Genomic DNA, 16,725 nt, shown 5'->3' on the forward strand with positions numbered 1-16,725 from the left:
TATTCTGTGGAACTGCTTATATGCTGGCTATAATCTAAGCTTGATATATAGACTCACATTACTTGCCAAAAGTAATAAAGAACTCATCCGGAATTTTAAATAATGTTTCTATACTTCAAACTATGGTTTCGTGTTAGATTTATAAAATGTTTACTTACATATTCTCATATCTCAGAGCTACATTATTTTTAAATAAGCGTATTTCTCACCTCTGTTTGAAATCCGTTAGATTGCATTCTTTTGTTTGTACATTTCCTTTGCTAGGGACTATGATTATGATTATGTTGAAATGAACAGCTCTTGGCACTGTGACCATTACATTTCTTCCATGTGGTTTCAGTGGTTTTGATATTTGCTGTGAGAAGAAAATTCCATAGCAACAGGTCAGTGAATGTATCTGTGCTTTCAGTCATAGAAATGCACAAATAAATCATGAAGATATACTTAGGATAACCAAAATATATGATTTTTACACACTAATCGTGGGTTCAATTATTCCTAAATGATAAATGTCAGTATTCTTCACTGCTGCTGAACAGATGGGCAATGGAGAAGCACTTAGCCGCAGTGTTACAGGGCGTTCCTTTTACTTAAAGGGACATACCTACAGAGAAAAGAAAACTGTTGCTGTCATCTTCTGGTTCCATTAAGAATAGTTTGAAATGTACTAGTATTTCAAAGTGGAATGCAGGACTAACTGATACAAACTTAGCATAAGCTGTCCCCAACTGCTGGTCAGAGCATCTCTCTCCCTCTCTCCCATGCAGAGGTATTGGGAACGTTTCTGCTTTGGATTGTAGCTTCTCCCTACTCCCTAGACATTGTACTTCTAAATACTGTACTGCCTGCTCCTCTCCTGTTCTAATCATTAGTTCCCTAAGAAGCAGAGCAACATTTTGCAGCTGCATGGAGGGGGTGGGGGAAAGCTTCTACCTGCGGCTGCAACTTCCCCGCTGCGGGTGTATTGTTGTAATGTTCTGTATGCCCATTACATGTGACCCTTGGAGCACATCATGGTGTCCACCACTGCTCACACATGAACTCTAACCAGCACAAAAATCTCTGAACACAGGTATATAACAGAAATACTGAGCATGGACACAACATGCTGCAGATAGCAGCTTCCTTCAGTAGCCATACTGTATCATTTAATGCTACCTCCATATACTGTATATTATTGTTTTAACAAAACCTGCAAATACCCTAACTCCATTCCCATATGCACATAGCTTACTTGATCTTCAGTTTTACTCACTTAAAATTGTGTTATTAATGGAGGTTCATATTAGGCTAAAGGTCCTTAAACATAAAGATGAATTAACCTATTTGTATACCTATGTACTGTAAAATAAAAGTTGCCAAATTTCAACATATAAAGGGCTATGTTTACCAAGTAGTGTTACTCCGTAAGGCATCTTCTTTGCTGAAAGACCGCTTACAGCCCGTTTTCTAGAAATAGCATATATATGCAGTATTAGAGCTGGTACAGTATGAGCAGTAAGGTGAATACGGAAGGTGTCAAGAGGTTTCAGGTTGATCTACGACAAAAAGTGCATTGTAGGTTTCTATCATTTGTTGCGAGACAAATATCTTCATTTATATCATTGTTTTTTTAATCCAGAAATGAAATAGATCACGCTATGCTGAAATGGATTACCACAAAAATGTTTAAGCTTATGTAACCAGGTCCCCCGTTTCCTCACCGCTTCCCCCTGGGTCTACACAATAAAGTTAATAAAAGTCTGTAAGCAGGTGACTGGTGCTTCTCCTTTAAGTAGTATTCCCAGAGTTCTGCCGAGTGGCATAAAAGCATGAAAAGTAGAACAAACAGAGTACACCGCCACTGGTGTAATAACTATTACTAAGCATACTGTAAATTAAAACAAAGTTGATATGCACTGACATTTCGAGCATAGCACATCGGGTCACTCTCTTAAATAGAGTGCCCAGGTTGATGCATGGTAGCTAACGATTTCCTCATCCACTGCTTCTTTCCGTTTCCTTAATAAAATTAAGAATAATTAAGAATACTAGTTCAGGTTAAAATGGAATTTTATTAAAAATAGGCAAACAAACCATGAACATAAAGACATTAGGATACTCCCGGATAGTGTATTTCTCACTGATGGTTTTATACACACACAACAGCTACATCCATCTTATTTTAATTTTTGTGATGATGAGAGCAGCTGGATATAAAAATAAAGGTGAAGCCCTGCCTGTGGCTCTCTACCCTGTCAGTATCAACCCCTAAATGCCTGGTCAAAATGAAAGAAAGCCACCAGTAATATATTTTAATGCTACCTATATACGGTATATAGCTGTTTGGCTAAGGGCATAATGTGGATGCCGGTGCCAGACCACCGGTCCATGTCCCCAAAATGGCGTCTGCCATTACTGTAGTTGCTGGGTGGGCAGCTGATGAGTGGGTCAAGATGGCAGTAATAACGCACATAGACACCATTGCATGGTCAGGTTGCCTGGCTCCCTTACTGCTCTTCTGTCATGAGAGGCTGTACAAGCTCCAAAAGAAGCGTAAACTCTGCAACCCGCTTCCTCTCTGAGCCGCCTGACTGGACCCTATAACCTTTGCCTAACCTGACCAGATTGCACCTGGGTTCATGAAGCTCAATTTATAGCCCCTTGTTGTAATTCTAGTCGAGTAGACTCACCCCAGTTCTGAGTGGCCTGTCTTGAATACTTCATCCCATCTGAGTGGGAAATGTATATATCCTCCACCCGGTTTGACTAAAGGATGGACATCCATGTTTCCCTATGGGCTAGGACCAATATATTGATCCAAGCCATGCTGACCAAGGTAGATTAATTCTGGGGAACATTCTGCTGCTGTTGTCTTTATCTTTCCCCTTCACTACAAGAATCCCCATGGACCTTCACCTACCCATGGACACCAAACTCTGCGTTTGTAAGTGCTAGTTTTTTTCACCTCCTCCCTCTTTATTTTATACTGTTTTGTCTGTAACTTTATTGTGGTACAGTGATTGTTTTTATTATACCTTCCATTTAATAACTCCCTTTGCCTGGCTAGTTTGTGATTTCAAACCACGGTGCAGTTATTTGTTGGGTATTTTACTTCTTAAGGAAATGTTGTAATTATTTTTCCCTGAGACCTGGGTTCAAGCCCCAGTTTGAGTCATTTTAAAATGTTTTCCTGATTTAGGGGCCTATTCAGTAATCTCCGATAAGTGACTTATCAGCAGTTTTGATCCCTTTTCAAACGTGTTTGCACATGTAGCTATTCAGAGAGCTCTGATAACATGCCAAAGTCATTTGAAAATGGCTTCTTCCCGATCGATAAACCAAACAAGCGGAAGCTCCAAAAAATGCTCAAACTTGCATTTTTTGACCAATTGAGCTTTTCAGATAGCTCCGAGATGCACATCGCGGCTGCAACGCGCACATTCTGATCTCTCCACCATGAAGCAGAAAATGTATCGTTACTATATCGGATTAAAGTGTCTGGAGCTCTACCGAATTAATAACATCTCCGGAGATCCCCGGCTTCAATTCCATGCAATAAAAATAAGATTTACAGCCAGCTTCATTTACCTTAGTGGCTAACCGCTAAGGTAATGTAAGTAGTTAATGATCAGTGCCCGGTTTGTTGGCGGTAGAGGGGTGTATGATGCTTGTACTTACCCGAGGGTTGGTGGTTAGGCCTACCAGGAGGGTTGCGGGAGGAGTTAACCCCTTCATTACCTTAGCGGTCACTACCGCTAACTAATAGGTGTATATATGAGCAATAACATACGATAAACTTCAATTAAAATTAGGGAAAGGAAAAAAAATACATGGGGGAACAAAATGCATCTCACAGTAATAGGTCAATTTATTAAATGTATTTCATTGTTGTTGTGTGCAAAACAGTTTCATTTGTAATTTCCACCGTTGGGCAAAAAACGTGAAATATCTTTCTGGGGCAAGTCCGTTTTGGCCACTACTGATCCAGGTTGAAGCACGTGAGGGACAGGAGGGTGAGAGGCATCTCACGTCATTATGTGCATCCGGTTCGCCAGGGCCACAGACAGATTTCCCGGGGCCCAGGACCAGAGTTACGACCGGGGCCTATCGGCGGTCTTGTGAGCCCTCCCATTTCAAACCTCGTGAGCACCCTCTTTTCACTCTGTCTCACTCTTACCCCATCATACCCTCTCTCCTCTCACTCTCCCCCTCCTCTCACTCTCCCGCCTCTCTCCTCTCACTTTCCCCCCACCCCCCCACATTCATTACCTCACCCCCGGCCCCACACACACACAACCCCCCACAAAATACATTTAATAAAAAATCACAGCGCCCTGTCGCCAACAGTCCCGCCCCCAGTGGTGACATCAGGGGAGAGATGTTCATGTGCAGGAGAGATGTTCATGTGCTGGGGGAGATGTGCAGGGAAGAGAGGTAATGTGCAGGGGGGAGATGTGATGTGCAGGGGGGTGATGTGTGTGATGTGTGGGGGGTGGGGAGTGATGTGTGTGATGTACGGGGGAGTGATATTAATTATTATATATATATATATATATATATATATATATATATAATTTTTATTTTTTTGTCTGGCGAGTAGCATTTCTTATAATTAGTCAAGCCCTGCATATGACCATGGAATCTATAACAGAAGTTGGCTGTTATAGATATGCACTATGGTTCCCGAGTTTTTGTAAACTTGTCTATTGAATCATGGAGGAACCTAGTTACCTTTTCCATGTACATTATTTTCCACATCCTATTAAGGACATTTCAGGAGCCGATTGCTTAGTTGGCTGCAATCATACATCAGGTGGCAGAAAGCAGATGGCTAATACATTTCTCTTGATATTTAGAAATTCCCAGGATTGATCTATTTAGCAGTGCTGCCCAGGGATCTGGGGCTAGACTCACTCCTAAAATTCTGTTTATGATGGTATACATTTGGGTACACAGATTTTTAATCTCCTCGCATTCCCACCATGTGTGAACCATGCCCCCCACCTCTCCACACTTTCTGAAACACAGCGGGAGAAAGTCGGATACACCTTGTTTAGGTTTGCCGGGGTAAGATACTAGCAAAAGAGAAGTTTATAGCTATTTTCTTTGATTAGTATGCTCAAAGAAACCTTTCGGATGGATTCCCATATTTCTTCCCTGTACTCCCTCTCCAGACACTCTCCTAGCTCCTCCTCCCACTGCCTGATATAGAGAAGTTTGTTGTCTAGCCCAATTTATATTGACATTTTTGTGTTTCCCAGAAACCGAGAGAATGTTATATAGGGTAGAATTTGGTAATTGGTGGTCTGTGTACGGGGAGTAACCAGCGTAAGGGTAATTTTTGTTTTTTTTAAGTAATTTCCTTGTGCCTTGGGTGTGTGTTCTGCGTGGGAAGTATATATTTATATTTGAACTTTTTGTAGATTCACTATATTAGTTAGGGCACTTCTGATTTTTAATCAGTTTTAACTGCACTATAGCCACACATATCACATATAGTGCTCCTAAATTGTAACCCTTTTAACACTGCTTACATGTCACGCTTCCCATGCTATTGGTTTATATTATTAGTTTGTTTAGTCTTTTCTCTATGCAGTGGAACAAATACAAAAGGCACAGTACAAAATTGTTAGTGTTTGACCTACAGATGGGGTCTTCCTTGACATGGTTGCCGGCTTGACATATTTTGGCCAAAGAATTTAACTAAATGACCCATACTGATGACTGAAAAAAACATATAGTAATTAACTAAATCATTTATCATATTGGATGTGCATTTGTGCTTCTTTGTCTTTTGTGTTCTGGTAGCCTCAGGTTTGCCTGGCTTTGTGCAGACCTCATTGCCCCCAGAAGTCATCCGGTGCATGGTTTACCTCTTTTGTATTGTTTTGTCTATCCCTTCTCGTATGTGTTACAGGAGCCCAGGGATGTCTGGCTTTGTGTATACCGTGTTGCCCCAAGAAACCATCCAGTATAGGGTTTAGCCCTTTTTGCATTGCTTTCTGGTGTGTTCTGGGAGCTATAGATGTTTCGGACTTGTTTAAGCATGATGTTAGTAAGTCCCCTCATGCTGAGGGACACTGTGGAATCAAGTGAAACTTGTAAAATTCGCATGACATATCTGCAGCCCCAATGTAGTCCTACTTCAGTAATTGAGGTGTGAGGTCATCTGCCTGCATCCCCAGCAGGGACATCTGACACCCCATGTGAGGAGATGGAAAGCATCGGGGTGAAGGTGATAGTTGGACACTAGTGGACATCCCAGGCACTTCGTTGGAGATTGAAACCCCAACCAATGTGCTCTGCTCAAAGCACTTGAATTGTGACTGCGTATATTGGATTTGTAATTATTTATGCTTTATAAAGGGTATTACATCACCGGTGGTGTGTTCTGGATGCTCTTATTCTTTTGATATTTCTGAGCACTGGACCCTTTCAAATATCTGATGCTCTTATTATTTGTTGTGTTTGTTTTTTTTAATCCAGTAGTTAAATATGTTTTAGATTACACACCTTCTGTGTTTATAAAATGTTTTTATTTATCGTGGGGAAAGTGCTGGCTGACAGGATTCAGAAATGATGAATTTGTAGTGATTCCTGCTGGTTTATATGGTCTATTTTGGTTCTCACAGGATAGTTATTGCTGTTGCATTGAAATGTATTAGTTATACCAGATTGCTGATGTTCTTTTGAGGATAGTGCCGATTGTGAACATATGTTTTCATTAATTTTGATGAAGTTAATAGATACCCAATTGAAAAACAAACAATTGACATCAGATACTTATGCATTGCTTTAAAATGGTCAATAAAATATTATTCAACCAGTTGGGAAGATTATGTTAAGATTAACTACTAAAAGATGATTTTTTACATTGTATTGAGGACACATTTACACTGTCACATTCTTTTTGTCTCCATATGCAGTCAGTGCTCTTTGTTCTGCCTACTGTACCTTAAGTAGCGGGTGTGAAACAATCTCTCTAGAATTAATGTATGTAGACAATGTATGCTTTTAGCTCCTGTTGGCTTTCCTGGAAAAGACATCTGTATGAACAGTTTCAGTGCTTTCAAAGTAGGGTAAAGCAGACATAGTCCTAAAATAGCAAAACATCTCTGGAGATATGAAGAGTGAATTTTGCAAGCTCACGATGAGTGAATTTTGAATCTACCTGTATGTTACTTGATTCACAGTTAAGTGCTTTTTGTAATGAGCCTTTGCAATGGCTCAAGAAGAAAGCTTGTAAGAGTTTAGGATCCAGATCATTCAGTTCATGTACAGTACACTTCTTAAAAGCTTTCCCTCTCAGTATTTTCACTTACTATCATTGATTGATTGGTGTGTGTTTTTAGAACCATTTTTTTTCAGGTGAGTATCTACAGTACTTCTGTACTTTCCTTGTGGTTGTGGTTTCTTATTGTAAGCTGTGTTTTGAGCATCACTTCCAACCAACTTTAAAATCACTCATCTACATTGATAATGTTTTGTTTATTTAATTTAATTAGTACAAGGCTACACCATACCTCATAAAGTGCTAATGCCCTTCACTTAGGGGATAGCTTTCTTGGAAGAAGCCTAACTACAGTATAGGGAAGATCCTCAGAAGTGCTCTAATTTAGTGCAAATAATATAATGCTTCCGGAGTTGGTAGCGGACATTAATTTCTACGTATTAGCGGGTATCCTCAAAGATGATGTTATGCAAAATTAAGGTCCGTTAGCAAAACGACCAGCGTAAACGTTACCTTGATGAACAGGGTTTAATGTAGCCTAAAAAGAACGTTCCATGGGCACGTTAGTTGATAACATGTTATGTATTTGCGTGACCTTAATACCGGGCCCATGAGTATGTTACAATTTTAAATAACACCAAACAGCAAACCTCAGCCATTTCCATCTGCAAAACAGTAGGGATCGCTGTCCAGGCTTCTACCTCCTCTGCTGGGGATACTACTACTGCTGGGGCACCTGGAACCCAGAGCCGAAAGTTTAATAATGAGGAGCTGGAGATCCTCATTGAAGGAGTTGTGGCTGTCAGAGAACCACAAGTACAGAAAAGCAGCGTGTTTGGGAGCTCTTTCTGCAGTGCATTAACACGCTGGGCAATACTCTCCAGACCATAGCGAGGCTGAAAAAGCGATGGGCAGACAGTGTGGCCAAAGAGAAAAAGAAAATGTCTGTCATGCAGCGTTGGCCATGAGGACAAGTGGAGGCCCAACTGAGCACTTGCACCTGACCTGGATGGAGGAGCGAGTAAGCCCAGTGATCTCCTGTTCACTGGTAGTGGGACTACCTGGCTTTGTGGATTCAGGTGTTCTCGAGAGACCTGGTAAGTGACAATACAGTACATTTATAATACACTAAATATACACCTTCATAAAGGGCACACGCCCGAAACGCGTTCGTGTGGTGCTTTTTGATGCTGTCTGGGGGTGATGTTTGATCCTTTTATGGAATAAACCCTTTTATTGTACTTGTGAGCCTCATCCTGCTTTTTTGGCAGTGCACTGCCTTTTTTTGCTCTTTCTGCTTTTTGTTCATCTTGTTGGTGGATCAGCACGCCGTTTCGAGGAACCGCAATAGGACCGCACTGGAGGATCCGAGAGGAAGCTGAACAGTAAGTTACCCCTGTGGGCTCATGCTATTATATAAGTCAGCTTATGGGACAATCTATGTACTACATATGTGTGACAGTGGGCATTTGGTACTAGTCCCTGTCTCCTGCAAGGGATGCTGTATTAATGCCCAGTCACAGTGCAGAGGTCCAGGCGGAGATATATGTTTCTATGGGACTAATCTGTTTTTGATGCGCCGGCCACTTACATTCTAAATAACATATGTGACATGCTTACATGTGTGCCCTCATAAGACTGGTGTCCCTCAAATCATGTTGCTGGATAAATGCATTCCAGACTTATTATGTTAGGTATAGCATGTTTGAAATAAATCACTTTAAGTACTTTTCGTCACTTACTGGCCAGAACATGCATTAAAATTAGACGTCACAATAAATGATAGCAAAACGGAAAGGCTTAAAAACTATAGCGTGGCTCAGACATCATTCATGTGCATGTGAGTAAAGGCCCTCTTTTATGACATTCATTTACCATCATGCCTTTTTGCTTGTTTTCTAAGGGGGATCACACTTGCTTTGAATGGTAGGAGGAGAACCCTCCTCGTCCATTTATGTCAACGTGGTGACATCGCGATCATCTCATCACTGAGGAATGATCACATCATTACGACTTGCCGGCGGCGTCTCTCTGGTGCATGGCTCTCTCTATGTAAATGGTCAACCTCAATACTGTTAATCTATTATGTTTTTATGAGAGCCAACTAGAACAGATAAGTGCCCTAATAATTATAGTCATGATAGTCTTATGTTCCACAATATGATGCTAACACTTCCACCGCTACTGAAACATGGCATATACTGAAGAGTTAATCTGTAATTGAATTTAAGCAAGTGAAAACCTGGTTATTCAAGCTAAATCTAGATGAAATAAAAGATGAGCATCCTAATATCAGAAGATTTCATGGCATATTCCTGTCTTTTATTCTTTGATCTTGGAGTAAAGAGGTTAATATACACACACTTTCTAGATGTGCTACAGGAATGCTACAGTCCTCCATGTAAAATTAAACAGGGTAATTTGAAGGTGTTTCTAATTGTGTGTCATTCTTGAGGAAATGTAGTTAGCTACAGAAGTCTATTTTCTTTAATTCCCAGGAACTGATTGATAGAAAAGTAATTATTTTAACGAACTTTTCTTTAATTGAATCATCACAGGCAAAATCATCACAAAGATTTCTGGAGTATTTGGTGTCATTTATTAACTGATACTGGATACTGTTTCAGTATTTTGTGTTGGAAATTCTAGTTAAGATTAGTCAACCAATGTACTTCCGGCACAAAAACTACAAAGTGCAGTCCCACAAGTATTGTAGTATATTATTTTGGATAAACATAGAAAATCATCTCAAACGAAATAGCAAAGCTAGCAATACAAGAAAGAGGATTGGGAGGCCACAGCAAATGAAAACAAATAGGTATTTCAAAACTGATTTTTACAAATGCATAGTGATCAGCATTAGATACTCTCCATCTGTGGGTTTACACAATAAAAAACCTGAATATTACTGTGTACCAGTGAGTACCAGTACAGCGCTATGCCACATTATTTCTAACTGTTGTAGGCTTTTATGCCCTTTAAAAACAGTGTTTTTTTCCCATTGGGGTACTGTAGTACAGTATGTACTAATTATATAGAAAGTATTGTATGTGAACTCTATTTGGTAGTCACTTCTGGGCTGTCATGTATCTTGTAGGTACTAGCAGGTTGGGAATTAGGTAGCATGGTACAGCCATATAAGTCTGTAATTCACAGACAGTACCAATGTGCTCCACAACATTGTGCCCCATATCTCCTCCTGCAGGGATCTCGTGTTTGTGTACATGGGTCTGTGTTTGTGTGTGTTTTAAAGGGTCCATGCGTGCCACAGGCGTGTGTGTGCATGTACAGGTGTTAGTGTTTATGTCAAAGAATCAGAGTGTATGGGTTAATGTTTGGACCGGGGGCACTATGGTTATAGTGTAGGGATCTTGTGCAAGTACATACATTTTCTTGGACAAATGCATGTTGCCGTAATGCAGTTTATAGTGGAAATACAAAAATTGAAACATTTATTTTTTTGTCTTTCCATAATAATTAAAAGGCTCCAATGAAGCTTACATTTATTTACACATCCAAAATTAGTGTACTGATTGCCTAAATCAGTTTAGTATAAAGCACTGATTGTGTACTTTACAGACACAATATCATCTGCATGGCTCAAAATCAAGTGTTGCAACACTCAGCCTTTGCACTGTAAGAATATTGTAAACCAGTCTGGCCCTGCAGGTAGCAATATATTCAATTAATTACATGGGAAGGGAAGGAAGCAAGGAAATTCAGCAAGCAGACAATATATTGTAACATAATGGGTCTGAATCTATAGTTGTTCTAAAGGGGGAACAAAGAATAATATTTTGACAAGTTTTTACAATAAGCTAAATGTCTAGGACAACTCTCTCTTCCCCCTGTCTCTTCCCTCAGATCTCACTCCCCCCCGACTGTCACTCCCTTCGTCTCTCACTCTCCCTGTCCCATCTCTCTTCCCCTCCACTGACTCTCCCTTCCCCTCTCCTCCCCCACACTCTTTCTCCCTCATCTTGATCACTCAGTGACTGACACACACCACACACACACACACACAACCATCCCCCCCAAAAAATTCCCCGTGCTTCACTTGTCCCTCCCTTCTACGGTTGGGTGGAAGTTGGACCAGACTTCCAGCACCGACCGAAGGAGGCAGGGGATTGCAGTGACCGCTGGCCTACTGCTTAGCCGCTGTTGCTGCGGAGGAGCCGCCGGGCCTGGGACAATTGAAACAGTTGTCCCAGCTCTCCCCCTCCCCTATCGGCCGCAAAAACTTTGAGGGATGTCCACAGAACCCCAGTTGAAAATCACTGGTCTAGGTTATAAAGCGACGGAAGTGGAATTAGGTGGTTAATAGGGTTAAAGGTAGCAGAAGTTCTTGGCAAAATAAGCAGAGAAATGTTTGTCAGTTTTGCATCATCCGTAAAAGATGCAAGCTATAATTGAAGATGCGAAAGGCAAATTGGGAATTGGAGAAGAAAAGTACAGTATGTGAGGTTACAGTAAGAAGACAGCAGGAGATCATACAGTACATTCAGATTGGGTGGAGAAAATGTATCATTAGAATGTTATTTTTTTTCCAGTGACATTCTGCAGTTACATGTTCTCTCTATATATTTGAGTATTGAGACAGTGCTCTGAAACATGCTGCTGATGTTATAATTAGACTGATGGACTATGCAACAAGTTAAGCCAGGCAAAGATGTATCTTGTACATTGTAAAATTGGTTGCCATGCTATCTAGAGTCATTATGAGTGATCACAGCCGATTCAGCATAATCACAGCCAGGACCTGCGCTTGCCCCTTTGTCATTCTCATTGTTTCCCAATGTTCATTGTCAATGCCTTAGTCACAGTGAATGTGCCTGCCAAAGAGCTTACATTCTAATCAAGCATGTACAGTAATAGAAGTTTGACAAACAATACTGTGACAGGGCCAAGAACTTCCACTTATTTATGTAGCCCCCTTTCCCCCGTGTCTAGGGTGACTACGTGTGGTGTGTTACCTGATCGGCTCACAGGAAGCCTGATCCTCCGCTGCAGGGAGCCTAGGGTGTACCTGATTCATTCTGGTGACGGCGCCTCTACCTGTGAGGGAGTCTAGTATCGCTGGATAACCCCTTCACAGGACCCAATACAAGGAATACAAACACGAGCATATAATAACAGGTTTACTGAACATAGATATACTAATAACACACTAACGCATATCAAACAGGCCTCGCAAGGCCTTATCCCCACACAGTGCCCCACTGTCCAACTACCTTGTCCACACCGGGTGAGGTTTCCCACTAAGTACTGAGGTGCCCTGGGCACTCAACCACCCAGTGTCTACAGGAACCACACCCCACCCCAAAGTGTGCAGTAGCGCTACCCACAAAATGTGTGTGAATCGTTGGTGCATTTGTTGAGCGTGATACCTGCCAGGTGCTCCAGCACCAGGGTACCGCCGGCTGATGTTAGGATCAGTCTGGTCCCACGTAGGACACTACCTTCTCTGTCTCTGCTCCCCTTTGGACTGACTCGTGGTCCAGGCGCGCCAAATGTATCAATGCTGGGAGCAGGGGAATCCTGGAGCCCTAATGGCTGTGCTTGCCCCACATGTCCATTACTCCCAGAGCATTCTGGGTAATGTAGTTCCCCTGCAGAGCTTCATGCCGCCGCTATGCCTGCCTTTTGCACATGCGCACCACTCTTGTAATGGCAGCCGCTACTACGAGGCCACTGCGCATGCGCAAGCCTAACACTGCGCATGCGCATCAATTTCCAAAATGGTGGCGCCCTTACCGGCATCCCGCCGAGGAGCTCTGGCGACCCGGTTGCCCCTCCAACCGCCCGCAACTCCTGACATTCGCCGGGTGCACCCGCAGCTCTATCAGGAGGTAAGAGGAGCCATGGGGGACCTGGCTATATTTATAAGGATTTAAAAGAAGAGGGAGTTCACTAAAATTCTCTGTGAGTCTGGCAGGGAAGGAGTTAAGGGAGTTTTCTAAAAAGCAAGTGTATGGTTAAAGTAGGTGTTACAGTGTTTCAGAGGCTAGCAGCTTGTTCACGATGTATTTCTTCAATCTTGTGATTCTAAATGCTTAAAAAGTAAACTTAAATTCAAATGAATTATAGTATCCGGTAAAAGAGTGATTTTACCTGGGTGAGGTTTTGAGGTTTAATTCTTGGAGGATATCTGTGGCAATTTGAGCAATAATTGTCCTTGAGGTAGTGCTGCCTGTTCTAACTTTATCATCCTGTAAGTTCACAGTAGTTGAGGGGTGTTTGTTGGAAGGGAATTATTGAAATATAACATATGCAACATACATTTGCAAATGTTTTATGCTTTGTTTGTTTGTACCTTTAAATGCATCTATGAATGTATTTTGTAATGCTGTTATTAAGTGTGTTTAATGAGTTATTAATTATCATTCTGGAAAGTTAGACTTCCCCATGGTGGGGCTTCTGGGTATAAAATATCAGTGTAGAGCTGTGACTTGGCTTTTTATGGTCCTCCCTCTGTAATTTTACATCCCAACAGAATACGTATGTTGGAGCCATATAAATAGAAAGATTAATAATAGTGCACTTTGTAGCGAGTAGGGGAAAAGGACAGACTTAATTGGTCAAATAGCACTTATCTGCTATCATCTTCTTTAAATGTGCTGGAGAAGCAAGTTTGTTTAGTTTTGTAGAGTACAGAATATGCAAACAAAATACAATCTGTGTCTATAATAAAAACTTGCAGCAATATACATGCCTGGACACCTGTATTTCCTTTCGCTTAGAAGAGCAATGACTCTTATTGATGATTAAGTTAAAAGAGTTAGTTCAAAGAGCCTTTTTAGAAGTCGGTCACAAAGAATTTGGTTTATTATGATAGCTGCCATAAATTGACACATTTTACTTTGGTTTTGAGATGTCCGTTAAACAAGGAGACCCCATTTTTTTTGTGTTTTGAGTATCTCTCTGGGTAGCTACTGTTTTAGAAGGAATAGATCTCAGTGGGAAGTCTAAAACGAATTGGTCTCTAGAAGCATTTAGTGTTTAATAGGACTACTGCTGTAGTGAAGCAGTGTGCAGAAATAATTCTGATTAGGCTTGGTCAATCAGGCTGCATAATCAGACCTGCCTTCTTCCTCCATGCTACCCAAGTACAAAATCCTATACGTGCCCTATATCTTTAAGATCAAAACTACCATGCCCCACATGCTTCCAGCTTAAATACAAAATAAGATGGAAATCAATATGCCCATCCTAAAATATGTAGAGACACAGGTCTTTTTGGCCATTTCACTTTTTGAAATAGAGAAAAGTTACCACTTTTCAAAAATAAACTGTGGTCATTTAACAAACTGGAACCATCGGCAACTTATTGCTTTCCAGGTTTGTCCTAAAGAAAAAGGGAGAGATATTCCAGGAAATAAACACAAACAAGGATACAGTATGAATTTGGTACACTACAGGATGTTGTTAATATGTTCACTGATAAAATGCTATCAAATTATATTTTGGTTGTGCACGTTTTAAAAATAGTTTTAACAAACAATTATTTGAGAGAAGCTCATAGAGGCTTCATATATATGTGATATATTAGTGTTAAGCAGTAACCATTGCAAGCACATGTTGTCAGACCACATCTGACCAAACATTCGAACGTGTGAAATAATATTTTTGCAAAAGCTTGTGTAGCCTAGAAAACAACCAGAAAAAGTGAAGAGAAATTACTCTGCTCATACATATGTATATAAATTGCCATGGATGAAAATAAGTTACAGTATCCCTAGAGATAAAAAAAATTCTACTGTATATGGATCAACTTGGACAGGTGTACAGTATGTGAATCCTACAATATATTGGAGATATAGAGGATCTTCTTCCTAATATGTAATGTGTGATACTTTATTTTAAAAGTAAACCATCTTTGTGATTATTAACAATATTTTTAAGTTCTGCCATAATCTTCTGAGATTCTGTACACATCTACAAATCTGAAAATAATGTCCTATATACTTACATATGCATTGTAGGTTGTGATACCTTTTAGTGGACCAACATTAACGTTCTTTATAGATGAAAAAATAGCATGCAGAGCTTTTGAAACCTTGAAGAAGAACCCTATGAGATTTTGAAACCTCTCTTCCAAGATATTGAACTATTGACTCACAGTGGACATTGAACTATTGACTCACAGTGGGTCACCTGTGCACAGTGAGTAGTTTTGGATTTTACCATTACCTAGAATTCTGATCATTCTGAACTGTCCCCTCCTGTTGAAGTTTCAGCATGCAGCTGTCACATTGTAGGTGTATCTTGTTTTGTTTTCTTTGCACGCTTTGTAAATGGTGTGAATAGCCAAGAGAACCAGTGCACTGTACACAGTCATTTTGCTTAGGGGAGAATTCAGTAACATAAAAACTTGTTACACATTGTTGATTTTAGATCTAGTTTCATATGTGTGATTTCAGTCTAGTGGTGACCATTGTCTTTTTCATAACAGATTGCATGTAAAACATGCAAAAGTCTAATGAAACCTAGCTCTGATATGTTGATTTGAAAATAAAATATAGGAAATGTTTAACCTCTATTGTATTTTCACAAAGCCTGTGCTGGTCATTCAGAGAAGCTTGGGAGGTCCAAATGCAGTTTGATTGGCTGCTGAAACACCTCCTTTTCTACATGTTTTTGCACACGCAGCCAACAGCAGGAATCAGCAGCACAGTGTTGTCAGCAGGATTACAATGTGAGAGCAGCAGGAATCGGCAGCACAGTGTTGTCAACAGGATTACAACGTGAGAGCACAGTTTTATCAGTTTGATAGATTTACAGAAACTGGAAAGATACGATCACCATTTACGTGGTAATTATTGTATTTTAATTTTTAGATAAGTTTAGTTGATTTAGCCTGTGAGCGAAATATATTTGTTGGGCGATCAGGAAGAGTTTGTAAAATCTTGTACATGAGATTGTTGTCTTACATTAATGTTTTGTTTTCTACTGTTACAGTCTCTGATGTTCCAGTTCAGAGAATATTTATTTGTATACAACCAAGTCCTTCAATTTGATCATCCTTTGTTTCGTGTGTGTAAATTGATACTCATTTCATTTAGTTTGCTTAAATTGTTTTGAAACGGTAGACATATTTCAAGTGTGGATTTAAAAAATAAATAAATCATACAATATTAGTGATGTGGATTTTCTAAATAATATTTGACTGCAACAAATAAGGTTATCTTCTAAATGTTTTAAAGTAGTGATATCTATAGCTAGTCCTTTTTTTCTTTTTGAGATTGTAAGACTGCTACTTGCAAGTTCTTTAGTCAAGAATCCTTGTTTGAGTAGCTGTGGAAATTGTTCACGTTTGTCTTGAGCTGTAAGCGATTGTGTGCACAGGAGAATCTAAACCTCTTCTGATGGTTTCCTACAGTATGATTAAGCAGCCAGCAGCCTGCTTGTCTCACCGTATCTCACATGCTAGCAGAAAACACTTAACTCTTGCAAAGGCATTTACTTAAACTCTTAATTGCAGCCTTTCTACAGCTCTCTTCATTGAGAAACTG

General features: G+C 40.3%; 1 protein-coding gene across 24 annotated transcripts in view; it reads left to right on the top strand.

The window, feature by feature from the left end:
* Positions 1-16,725, top strand: part of NRCAM (neuronal cell adhesion molecule) — a 258,232-nt gene that overhangs the window by 84,291 nt on the left and 157,216 nt on the right. Inside the window, exon 1 of one of the 24 annotated variants that reach the window (XM_075600042.1) lies at positions 15,866-16,025. The exons of the other annotated variants lie outside the window; for them this stretch is intronic. The gene's annotated coding sequence lies outside the window, so the exon portion shown is untranslated. Of the gene's footprint in view, positions 1-15,865; positions 16,026-16,725 lie in introns of those variants that run through there. 24 annotated transcript variants of the gene reach the window in all.

This window comes from Ascaphus truei, chromosome 5 (assembly GCF_040206685.1).
Source record: "Ascaphus truei isolate aAscTru1 chromosome 5, aAscTru1.hap1, whole genome shotgun sequence".
In the NCBI taxonomy this organism is placed as follows: domain Eukaryota; kingdom Metazoa; phylum Chordata; class Amphibia; order Anura; family Ascaphidae; genus Ascaphus; species Ascaphus truei.